The sequence below is a fragment of the Thermobia domestica genome, chromosome 15 (genome assembly GCF_964235325.1).
Source record: "Thermobia domestica chromosome 15, izTheDome1.hap1.1, whole genome shotgun sequence".
NCBI lineage: Eukaryota > Metazoa > Arthropoda > Insecta > Zygentoma > Lepismatidae > Thermobia > Thermobia domestica.
Window position 1 is genome coordinate 53493688 of NC_137468.1, and position 13489 is coordinate 53507176.

Sequence of the window (13489 nt, forward strand, 5' to 3'; positions counted from 1 at the left end):
CTATATACACTAAGATTTTATTTATTTTTATTAAAAAAAAAAAGAACACATGCGGCATGATCTTTTGATATAGATTATATGGGGTAAGATGACTGACGTCTTGTTACAAAAGATTCGTCTGAACAATATTTCCACGCAGTTGTATATAATATAATACTAGTGTTACGCCAGTTCCTCTCTCTCTAGCCTCTCTAACGAATGGTTTTCATGCAACGTGCTGGGCGTTTCTTCCAACTAATTTTGGTGTCCCACCCATTAAACCTGCACTGCAGTACTACTACCTCTGCCTCTTCATTTCATTTCGTCACACAACAGAATGGATTTTTAAAAAAATGACTGTGATTTTGTTTTTTGTTTTTAGCTAAATCACTGCAACAAAGAAAACAAAACGACGTACTAATTTGTTTTTTACAAACTTATCTAAACTAAATATTGTAAATATTAGTCGGATAAAAAAAATCTTTGTGTGTACATTATTATTAGTCTATTATTATACAGTGCGTTCGGAAAGTAACTATGAACCTCACAGTAATTGTTGGAAATGTTCACCTCGAGCCTCCAGATCTCTTCATGTTCTCGATGACAAGTTGTGCCTATGGAATGTTCTTAGTGAAGTCATGAACAGCAGTATCCAATTGGCTTGAATAATATCTCACCGTATAATAGTGTCGCTTTGTAATTGTGCAGTTGCATAATTACGTTCCGAATCACTGTATAACGGGGGAAGGGAGGTTGATGTCCGAAGGTGAGATAATACCAGTCAACAGATCTCTTCGAGCTGATAAAATATGTGAGAGTGTAAATGCATACGCATATTTTTCGATTTTTTTTTTTTTAAGTTGATGTTCTACGGTAAAAACATTACCTATTTATACGACCAGTAATGATTTCAGAAGATTTTTCTCTCTAAACTGAAGATGAAAATAGTATTACTGGGCATCTACATTGAGCACAATAGGATATGTGGTTCCGGGAGGAAATTTGTAGCTATGGGGGCGAAATCCCCCTGGGCCATCCCTTGCAATCATCACTGCACAAGATACTGATCTTGAAATATACCTCATCAAGCTTTACATTAATGATAATAGCAAGACGACAGTACATACAGTACCGTGCTTGTCCAAAATTATGGTTATTAACGCCTAAAATTATTTTTTAAAATAATATGTAACGATTACCAATCGATAGATGGCATTAAGTTCAACAAAATAACATCTTTGAAGGTTAAATCTAATTCTTAAGTTATCGAAAAAATCGAAATCTTTTGGCGCTAAAAAGTAGTTTTTCGTTGCCAATAACAATGATAGTTTTTAATTTGCTGGAATATAGTTATTTATTTATGCACTGTACACGTAAAAATACACTGTTAAGTGATATACTGTGACTACTGTTCCGTTTTTTTTTTTAATACAAGCGTGGCTCTATAATAAATTCACAAAGTCACGTGCCTCCCCAATACGAAGAAAAATATTTAAAACAAACTACTAAGAGCATTTATTCCTGTATACGAATACGGAACGACCGAATAAACAAACAAAATAAAATATTTTAACACAGAGTCTGCAACCTTTGTTGCGTAATTAGAAGGAATGAAGATCCGTGGGCACACATATAATACTTTTGGCTGGCTGCAAGAATGAATTGTTAATTTACTCATGGAGAATTTATCATCATTACATATAATAAACCAGTAGCCCCTCTCTTATTGCTTTAAATGTCCTGCATATTTAACAATAACATTTTCAATACCCTATATACAAATTTATGCACCGAAAAAGTATCTTAGTTACTTTAAAAAAAAAAGGCAAAACAGGCATATTATACACATGCATGGCAGATCTCATTTGCGGAAATTCATTTTTCTTCCATCTGGCAGTGCATCAACGCAAAACAAAACTTCTGACAGTTTTGACACTGATTATAGGAACTCTGGTTTATATCGTAATGCTGCAAATTATGATGGATGCATTAAAATATAAAATAATACTTCGACAAAGTGAATACTTTCAAATATCTAGGATCAATATTAACAGGCCAAAATCATATTCACGAAGAAATTAAATGACGACTAAAAGCAGGGAATTCGTGTCATTATTCAGTTCAAAATCTTTTGTCATCGCGAATTTTGTAAAGGAATTTGAAGCTTAAAATATATAAACGGATAACCATGCCTGTGGTTCTGTATGGTTGCGAAACATGAGGGAAGAACGTAGACAAAGTATTTGAGAACAAGATCCTGAGACGAATATTCGGACCCAAGAAGGACGGGAATGGGGAATAGCGGAAACTTCATAAACTGTTCCACAATTTATACAGTGCACCAAACATTGTTAGGGTCATCAACTCGAGGAGGCTCAGGTGGGCAGGTCATGCAGCCAGAATGGAAGAAAACAGAAACACTGTCAAAGTTTTAACTAAAAATCCAATCGGATAACGATTATTAGCATTAGGAGGACTTAGGAGCAGATGGGAGGACAACATTAAGATGGACCTCGCGGAAATAGGAATACAAAGTAGAAAATGAATACTGTTAACTAAGGACAGATATCAATGGAGAGCTTTTGTAAACGCGGGTCACAAAGTTAATTTAGTTAGTTTTAGACTTTTGCTTGTAATTTGTAATTCGTTTGCTGAAAAGCTAGGATTGGTTGATTTCTAATACACTTTTTAAATACCACATGGTCGTCTGCCAGCACATTTAGTCTGTTTCTGTTCGCATTCCTGAATTTATCATCTCATTCAAATTATGAATTATGATTCGAATAATTATCCAAACTTCGAAAACTAATGTTCGAATACTGAGGGAGAAATTACTTGAATATACATCTTTCAAAAGCGTAATTTTAAACTGTACTAATAAATAAACTTAAAACTCCGCGAGACAACATGACTGATAATGTATCAATTTCAGTGTCTAGACGATAGCCCTTATCCAACTGCCTCATCAACAGCTGAGAAGAGAATATTGAATTATTCACCAAACTAACACAGAATACAAGGTAATGAAAGTGTGCGAGATTGACGTGTGAATAAGTCTCCCTAGATGTGTTCTCTGTTGTTTCCAATAAAAGGTCCCTTCGAAACACGACATTTAATCCCTCCCTTCTTTCGTAGAATCCAAGTGCTCTACTATAAAGCTGTGTCTGTGTGTGTTTTCAATACAAAATGCTGATGAAGGGATTTAAGTTGTCCGCATGTGCAGTTAATACGGGTACACACACAGTATTCATGTTGCCGTTAACAGAGAAAGACCGTTCAATTTTCCCTTGAAAACTACATTACTACCAAGCCCAGAAGACTGGCCAGCTGTGTAGCAGGCGTTTACAGGGAAGATGTACTTCCATTTGCACATGTCAGTCAAAGCCAACGATGATCAAACACCCTCCCCCCTCTTCCTCTCTCTTATCCAACCAGAGCGTTACTGCTAAACCACACTATCTCATTTCAGCAAAAACAGTGTTTCCAGCTATTAAGATACGAACTGGGAAGTTAATCCACTGTACAAACAAAGACGACAAACTGTGGATTATACATAGAGCTGAATATCGAAAATAACATGTACTGAGGATAAATAACATACTGTATAAAGTTTAACTGAACAATAATCGCACTACAGCTTGTTAATAAACTTCGTCATTACAGCCGAACTTGATTCGACAAAATCTCGTTTTGACTAAACTGAGATAGTGTGTAGGCTATGTCCGGGTGTGTATTTTCTTCATGGCATATTATTATAGTCCCGTCATCATCATAGGTATTCTGCCATTATTAGCAGGCCTGAGAAGCTTCCATGCTCCACGGTTGTCCGCTAATCTCTTCGGCTTTACGTAGATTTCTCCATTTTGATATTGTCCATTAATTGTAGCTTCCTTTGCGCCCTCCCTCTCTTTCCTGCCACCATATCCTCTAGCATGTCCCTCATGACACAGTTCCTTCTTAGCCAACATCCCAACCCATTTCTCTTTCTCTTCTTAATAATATCTAAAATTGTTTTTTTCTCCCCCACCATTTCTAACACCCTCTCATTCTAACCTTTTCTGTTCGACTTAGCTAATACTCTCCATTCTTCTTCACACACACATTTTGAAAGCTTCCAGTCGTTTTATCATTTTTATGTGATGTCCATGTTTCTGACCCATACTCTGCAATACTCCACACGAAGAAGCATTTTATGAATCTTTTTCTTAACTCCTTATTCAAGGGCCCACAAAACAGTATTTTCTTCCTCCTAAAAGCTTCTTTCGCCATTCCTGTCTTTGGTTTTATTTCACGTTCACACTTCATATCATCACTAATAATATTAACCAGGTTCTAGCCTCGTAGTACTTACAAAATAGTTAAATATTACAAAGAAACGTACTGTTTCTTAAAAAATCCATGGCCTCCTCTAAACAATTATTATTTGCTACGTGAGTAGTTAGTGAATGTAGGCAATAATAATAATAATAATAATAATAATAATAATAATAATAATAATAATAATAATAATAATAATAATAATAATAATAATAATAATAATAATACCAAACTTTTTTTTTTTTTTTTTTTTTTTTTTTAGAAAAAGTACATTTAGTTAGTACAAATCAAATTTTAAAACTACAAACAATATTGTTTTAATATTGAATAGTGACAGTTTTCCGATGCATAAAGTCTGGATTCCATTCTTGTTGGAGGCATACCATCACGAGACACCAGATAATTAATTTCTGCCTACAAAGCTGTAAATAACTGCGATGGAAGCCGATGTACTAACCATGTATCACAATCAACCAAAAGCATTTGGTTGGTCTATATACTTTTGTGAAATACTACACCAGGCAGTATGCACATGAAGTTCTCTCTTTTGACATTTAGCACTTAACTTTCGCACTTTAACAATTTCCATTAGAGCTTCATATTATATTTAATGATTCTGTACTGCAGTGATTTGAAAGTCATGTAATCTAAACTTAATTTGAGATCTGTTTGAAGAGTATTTACCTAGCATCAATCAGATCACTACACATATTTTAAGTTGCTTTATGTAGTTCCATTTTAGTTCAAAGATTAATTTTGTTCGTACGTGACACCAACTTCACTCAAATCTGAGTGAAGAGCCTCGATACTGTCAGACTCCACTGAACTCTCCAACTTCCTACTATTAAAGTGCAAATATTGGAAAAAGTTATTCGAATTTCATTACTCAAAAGAATTATTCGAACAATCATTCCTTATCTAAATAATTAATCGAACATAATTTCCTTAATGTTCCGAATAAGTATAGTTACTTGCTTAATTATTTGAAAAACAGTCATTTGCCTAATTATTGGAATGATTAAATATTATTTGAATTTGTTCGAACAATTAAACGTTACTTAAAAAGTTCCAACAATTAACCGCTATTTTAAAAATTATTCCAATAATTAAATAGTTATTTGAGCAATTACTCGAATAATTGTTATTTGGATAATTCTTCGACCAGTAAGTCGTTTTTCCGCTAATTATTTGACCAGTCAGTCGTTATTTGAATAATTATTCGAACAATTAGTCGTTATTTGCATAATATTCGAACAATTAGTCGTTATTTGCATAATATTCGAACAATTAGTCGTTATTTGCATAATATTCGAACAATTAGTCGTTATTTGCATAATATTCGAACAATTAGTCGCTATTTGCATAATATTCGAACAATTAGTCGTTATTTGCATAATATTCGAACAATTAGTCGTTATTTGCATAATATTCGAACAATTAGTCGTTATTTGCATAATATTCGAACAATTAGTCGTTATTTGCATAATATTCGAACAATTAGTCGTTATTTGAATAAATATTCGAACAATTAGTCGTTATTTGAATAAATATTCGAACAATTAGTCGTTACTTGAATAATTATTCGAACAGTTAATCGTTATTTGAATAATTATTCATTGTACAAAAAAAATCTTTTTCTATGCTTGTTCACGAATGTCACGCTTTTTGTATTCCTCACAAGAGGGATCCCACTAACATGGTATTAATTTAACCTCTGTGATAATTGGAATTGAAACTGAAATTTATTGAAAGAAAGACGAAAAATTACAACAGTCACGTACTGTTAACAATTGTACATTAGAGTACAGTTCCAATTAAGATATGATTGGAAGTTTCAATTAAACGAAGACATAGCTAAATTAAAAATAACACTATAAAAGTATGAAAATAGTATTATAGAACAGTGTGAAATATTATTTAGTAACTCACTATCAAAAATAAGAAAAGAAGCCTGGATTAATTACCATTTTGCTTTCGCTACCATGCACGTTTCTTTTTAAGATTTTAAAAAGTGGCTGCTTCACGAGCGGAGTTCCGCTTGACTATGTAAACACCCATTTGCTCAATGGCCCTATCCGCCTCGCGTAGCGCGGAGGCCTCCGCGTGACTATGTATGCACCCGTAAGAACCAATGTAACAATCTTGCCACGCGGGTCTCCGCTTGACAATGTAACGGGGTTTAGAATGGGATATCTACTATCTACTATTACTTCATTGTAAAATTTTAATAAGAATGGCACGACAGCTACTTTTAAATAATGTATTATTTAATTGAGAATTGTCATTCCAATAGTTGACAATTCAGATGGTTAGCTTTAGCCTTAAGAATTTTCCGCAATTACTAAATCTCCCCACTGATGAAAGGAGCCGATATAACTACGGTAATACTTTTACCAAAAACATACAGGGAAACAAATACGAATTCCTATACGTTTTTTCTTACTCACATCTTTCTTCACCATTCCTTTATCAGGGTAGTGTCCTGGCCAATGACCTCCAAGAACAAATCGTCGGAATCCATGCTTCTTTGTCTCCAGTCACAAATACAGCAAGTCTGCCTCTCATATGGGAATACGAAAGAGCTCAGAAAAATAACAAAACGGTATTTTGGATTGAAAAGATACGCAGGTAAATTTATCATTATCACCAGAGGGTAAACATTGCTTCAATGAGGCCAACTTCCAAGATGGACAGATGACCAATTTACAGAGTCATAAGTAACGAATGTCTTAAGGGAAAATGCAGGTTTAAGACGAACCAGGCCAAGATGAGCAGATGACCAAGTTGACAGGTTTTACTGTATTAGGATATGAGACTGGCATACTTACTGGAAACTATTACGAGTAAGTAGCTTTCCGTTTAAGAAGAAACTTTATACCAAAATGTTGGCATACACTTTATAAACAGTTTTGATAACATATTTACTTATAACGTATATATATCCGCTTTTATAATACCACGGTTTCTTCTGCATTTTACATCAAAGTGAAACCAATAAAACGTTGCCAACATACACCGTTTTTCCTCTTTACCGAATGGTAGCAGAATTGGGAAATTACCAATAGAACTTCGGAAGGAAAGAGAGAAAGAGATCGGAAAAAAGGAAAAAGAAATATTGAGCCTGCTGCTGACAGGTGATTTACAACACGCAACCCCTCATTACACTTTGTCATTCCTATATAGCATATGCTGCAGGATACGAAACCAATATGGTTTTAGGGTGTTCTTTTTCAATATAACTGATACTGTACGCATGTTTCAGACTTTTAAAAATTTAAAATAAATGAATCTAATGCGTGTGTATATATATGCAACTTCATCAACACTTACAGAATAGAATATAACCTCAAACGACAAATCAACGCATGCAAATGTTTCTGCTTCAAAAAACTCACGCCCTTGAAACAGACTTTTTTCTTTCTTTCCGTTTATAATGTTCACTACCGCCTACCGAAGAAAATTAGGGACCTCCAATGGGATGGTTCAGTAACCTCGTTTGGCCAATGGCCAATGTATATATTTCTTTCCTTGCGTGCTTTTAGAAGTGAGAAAAAATAAATTATCTGTGTTTTCTCAGCATTTTGGTTTTGCTGAAAATATAGACGAAAGAAAGATACTTGAAAGCAAAAAATTAACTCTTTTACTTTTCAACTAAGTTTATCTGAAAGATGTCAACAAATTAAAGGATGTGAAGAGTTATTATTATTATTATTTTACACTCTTCCGTAAAATACACGGCATTATCAAGGTGTTTTGTGCTTGAATTGCACTTATCATCATTTCTGTGGCCCATACGATGCAACCTGTATAGTAACTACAAGATAGATTACTTACAACATCAGTTTTGATCTATAACAGTGGTTCCCAATCGGTGTTGCGCAGTCCCATAGAGTGTGTCACGAAAAACAAAAAAAAATTTCGTTTAACGCCCCACGATGACGTTCCGTTTCAAGGAGACTATGATTAAAGCAAGTGAATTATGATGGAAGAATGAGATGAATGGTGAAACAGAAGGAAACGAAAGCACCCCGAGAAATCCCACAGGCACAATGTTGTCTACCACAAATTTGACTGGAGTATAGAACCAAGGACCATATGCACCAGAGTTAAGCGCTCTGCCTCTGTGCCATCGTGCCCCCAGGGTGTGTCATGAAAGTTTCAAATTTAATAATCATTAAGCATTTATTAATTTTGAGATAGGCTGTACTAGTTAACAGCAGCAGGAATAATGTTCAGTACTAAATCCAATCCTATTTTACAGAAACTTATTAGTCTTTAATTATTTACATTATTATTATTATTATTATTATTATTATTATTATTATTATTATTATTATTATTATTATTATTATTATTATTATTATTATTATTATTATTAAAATGCAAACATCTGTTCCGCTATCTACTGGATATTCAGTGAAGTGTGACGTAATTCAAAAAGGTTGGAAAGCAGTGATGGTCAATTTACAATGAGCTGCGAGCCAAATACGAATCATTGGGAGTTATTTTCCTTGCTCCACCCCCTGAGCTAAGGCTGGCCGCACATTGAGGGAGCAAACGGAAGAAACAAGTGTTGCAAGTCAGTTTTGTCTGAAGTAATTGAGCTCTTTCCTTCCTCAGTGTGCACGGTAGTTTCACATCAACACCAAAGGAGCCGCGGTGGCTCAGTGGTAGAGCGTTCCCCTCTGGTGCTTGGGGTCCCTGGTTCCATCTCAGCTTGCGCCAAGTGACCTTTGTGGTGGACAAACAACGTATGCTTGGCTTTTCTCGGAATTCTCCCGTTTCTTCCCACTTTCTTGATTCTACCATTTCATTCATTTATCATCATCATCGTCTCCTTTAGCCTAGCCGACATCACCGTGGGACGTAAAACTCAAAGATTTCATTTACATCAACACTAACACAATCCACAATAAAACACAAACAGACAACAGACAGTTCACGTCTCGGTCTGCGCATGCGCCGATCGAAATGCTCCCGCAATATTTTCCGCACAACAAAGAACTGGAGATAAGCGTCCGACACTGCTCCAAGTGCCGCGCGGCGTTGCGACTGTCCCTGGAGCACGCGCTCGCTCAGTGTGCGGCCGGCCTATTTGAATGTATGGTGAGCTGGATTCCAACAAACCTCAATGATACGAAAATGATGCTCAACGCTTGTTTGCACTCATTTGCTCCCTCAATATGCGGCCAGCCTAAGTCACACATTTTCTCAATCTTGGTTCTATTCTGCAAATCCCATTTCTTGTTTCGTATGTCTAGGGCAGCGTTTCTCAAACTGGGTTTCATGTGGGTCGCGAATATAAGCGGAAGAGATAAATATAATTAGAATCTAATACCGGAAAGTATTTTTAAATATTATTTTGAATTTTGTTCTGATAGGCATATTTTTATTTTTATGCATACTGTGAAGAACAAGAAAAAATAGGTATACTAAACATTTTCAACAGATACAGAGTTGTTTAAAAATCAATTTAAATGAAAGAGGTATGATATGAAACCAATGAGAACTGCATATTGAAATACCAGAACATATATAAATGCAACAAAACCTGCATGTTGAATACAACTAAAATTGAAAGCTAATGAGATACCTAAGCATGGTGTGATATCACTCTTGCGGCAATGTATGGTTCAATCTTCGTGAAGCACAACAACTGTCCAAGTTTCTTTAACCAAAATTAGAAATCACTTATTATTTTTTTTTTTTTTTATCATACGACCCAAAATTAAGGGAGTTTTGAAGTTTTAAAATTTTCAAACGGCCTCCATTTTGAAACAGTATGACGGATCAAATTCGATATTTGTAATCGGAATGAACTGGCCAAATTTGGTTGTAAACCATTCGCTTTTGGGGAAGTTATTCTATTCACTATATACAGGAAATGGATTCTAGTGTTATAGAAATAGATGGATATCGTGAAATCCCCGCAATAGGTATACTAAAAATCCCACACAAGCTTATTACAAACCAGAAATTCTAAGGGGCTCGCTGGCAAGAGGATGTGATAGAATGGGGGTCGTGATAGGAATTAGGTTGAGAACCACTGGTCTAAGGTAACTAGGACCTGATCTACGAACATGAGTAACCTCCTTAGAACGGACTTGATAAAAAAGGTTACAGAAAATATGGCCACAATTAAAAGTTGTGTCGATTCATGTTGACCAGCTATACTCATCCTATTACCCATGGAGTATATTATTATTATTATTATTATTATTATTATTATTATTATTATTATTACAAAATTTTTATTCACGGGCCGGATAAAATATACTGGCGGTTCGAATCGCGGGCCGTCATTTGGCCATCATTAATCTAAAGCACACCAAGTCATTGTTATCTTAATTTGTTATGCTTTTATAGGTTTTGAGGGTTGCCTTTCTGGAAAACGTCTCCACCGTAACTTAGGATTGGTACCAACGTACTTATTGTAAAATTTACGAGCAAAGATCAGATTCCATGAAATGTTTTTGTTTTGCCATTGTTTACTGCTATCACTAGCTTATCAGCTTACGATAATTCAAGTAGTAATTTACGCTCTGTAAGCACTAAATTAGGTTAAAATAACACACGTAGTGAATTTGTGTATACGGTGCCATATATAGTAAACAAGCTGATTACACAGAAACATCGTAAAAGTTCGTGTTTTCTGAAGAATTTAAGAACTACAGTGAAGTAACGATTATTCAAGGTTCTGTATTATTCGAGCTTAATCCAAACGAACGAACAAAATATATTTTGAAAAACTAGTTTGGTTACAACGACTCCCTTCTTCAACGACACCAGCAAACATGATGTTGCGACGCATGCGCGATATAGCGGCCAAAAAAACGAGGCAGCAGAAAATTATAAAATACATTTAAAAGATTCATGTATCTATGCTAAACAGTGCCTTATTTCTATCGTGTTTTACTTATGTATGTATCAATATCGAACTTACATTTTCTTTCCTGTATTATGGCTAATTCCTTTTGTACATAGCGTTCACCTCCGGTGCTTGGGGTCCCTGGTTCGATCCGAGTTCGCGCCGTGTGGACTTTGTGGTGGAGAAACACCGTGCTCGTGGGTTTTCTCGGGGTTCTCATGTTTCCTCCCACTTTCTTCATTCCACCATTTCATTCATTCCTCATCATCACCGTCTCCTTTAGCCTAACCGGCATAACCGTGGGACGTAAAACTCAAAGATTTCATTTCATTTTCCTTTTGTACATATGTATGTACTGTACTGTATGTCCAGGGAAAATAATACAAACAGTAGAAATAGTCTAATAGAGAAATAATAAATGAACAACAGTGAGAAATACTGTACAAAAATGTCTATGCATACATCCGTATTATCCGAGTTAGATCTGGCCCACATTAGCTCAGATAATCGGGACTCTACTGTATTTTTTGTTTTGTTTTTATGAAATTATTTATTCATTTATTTATTTATTTATTTTCTTAAAGGTAACAAAGGTCACATATTTTGGAATTCCTTCACAGAACCCTTTCCTCTGATACTTCATACAAAACTGATCTGATACGTTCCTTATTTTCTGCATTTCACCAATGACATTCAACTTCTTGTTCACTTAGAGTTTAGCAATACCTACAGCTTAACGTACGATCCGAACCATATAAGCTTCCACCGGCTTTGATTTTGAGTTTAGCGTCTCTTTCAGCAGCGAGGATATGAGACGTGGATCTATAGCTTAATATGTAATCCGAAACACACAAGCTTATCAATGATTTGGAGTTCTGCGTCCCGTTCAGCGCTGAGACAATGATACTTGGACCTATAACTTAACATGACATCCGTACCCCATAAGATCCCGCCGGGTCTCCCACGCGAAAGACGCATACGTTAACTGTAACCACGAGGAAGCTCAGTTCCCACCAGAAATCTAAACCATATCTTCTGCGTCGAAAGCGCGTAGGCAAATCATGACCAGTATGTGCCCTATCCAAATATCCAAGTTTCACAACCCTAGAGTACTTCCGTAAGAATTATGCCCGTACAAAAACTCCCTCTACAAAAATTGTTGCGAGGGTACCTTAGAATTCTGAAACATGTATTTTTGGATAGCGCACATATTAGTTCTTAAGTAAACTCTTGACCCGACTACGGTTGGTCCCATAGTTTTGAAGTTATGGACCTTTAAAGTTCATTTTTTCATGTTTTCGGCAGCCTTTAACTCCAAATTGAAGCATTTATGCACCCAGGTTGGTCTATACTTTTTGTCTATGAAGTCTTGGTGTCAGGAATCACCTCCCAAACGTTGTTGTTGTTTTGAAACACCCTGTATATATTATCATAGCTTACGCTAAATAGATTTAAAGACCTTCACGGCAAGAGTCAAGCTTACTTGCCGCGAAAAAAAAAAAAATGGCATGAGAAGTGCAGACCTATGTGGACCACTCTGTATAGGAATGTAAAACAATAATAAACTGTTTCTTTCTCTGAAGCGACCGTCATATTTTCCTTTGTGTTTTTCAACTTTAAGGAAACTTTGAAAGATGCCTGAAAATTATTGACAGAGTACAAGGGCGCCGATTTCTCTGTAACTTTGGGGGGAACCCAATCAGATGTAGGTTTGTATATTCGTTAAAAAATTCATAACAATAAAAAAATACATATAAAATAAACATATTCATAAAAAAAATACATGGGGGCCCGGGCCCCGGCGCCCTTGACAGAGTATAGCACTCTAATGAATGTGCTTAGTGCTTATTACTCGCGACCCACATTACTTTGACAAAAGGGCGAGCTCAGAGAAGTGTATGAAGTAAAATAAGAATTGTAATGACTTGTAATGATGCATGATTAGTTATATTACATCAGTCTTATCCTTGCTGTGCTGTGAGTGAACAGCTGCTAGAACAAAAAGATTTTTTTTTTCTATACAAGCATCTGCTGACTACAAGGTTATCAATAATTTCGTAATCGTACAAGGTCACAGCAGGTGCGCTACAAGAGGAACTAACATGTTACGTCTTGTAAAGGAAATGGACACTTTTTTTAAGTGTAAATTTCCGAATATGTAAAGTTACGTGATAGAATTGTATTGTGTTATATTTTTCAGTTTTACGTTAAACTGCTCAGGAATTCAGGATAAAGGAGACAATGAGAAATGAACAATGAGATGTGAAATGGAGAGGACGTGCCCTGAGCGGTACTCGAAACCGCGACACAGATTTTTGTGATCAC

General features: G+C 35.5%; 1 protein-coding gene across 4 annotated transcripts in view; it reads right to left on the reverse strand.

The window, feature by feature from the left end:
• Positions 1-13489, reverse strand: part of Frl (formin-like protein) — a 318309-nt gene that overhangs the window by 111731 nt on the left and 193089 nt on the right. The gene's annotated exons all lie outside the window — the stretch shown is intronic.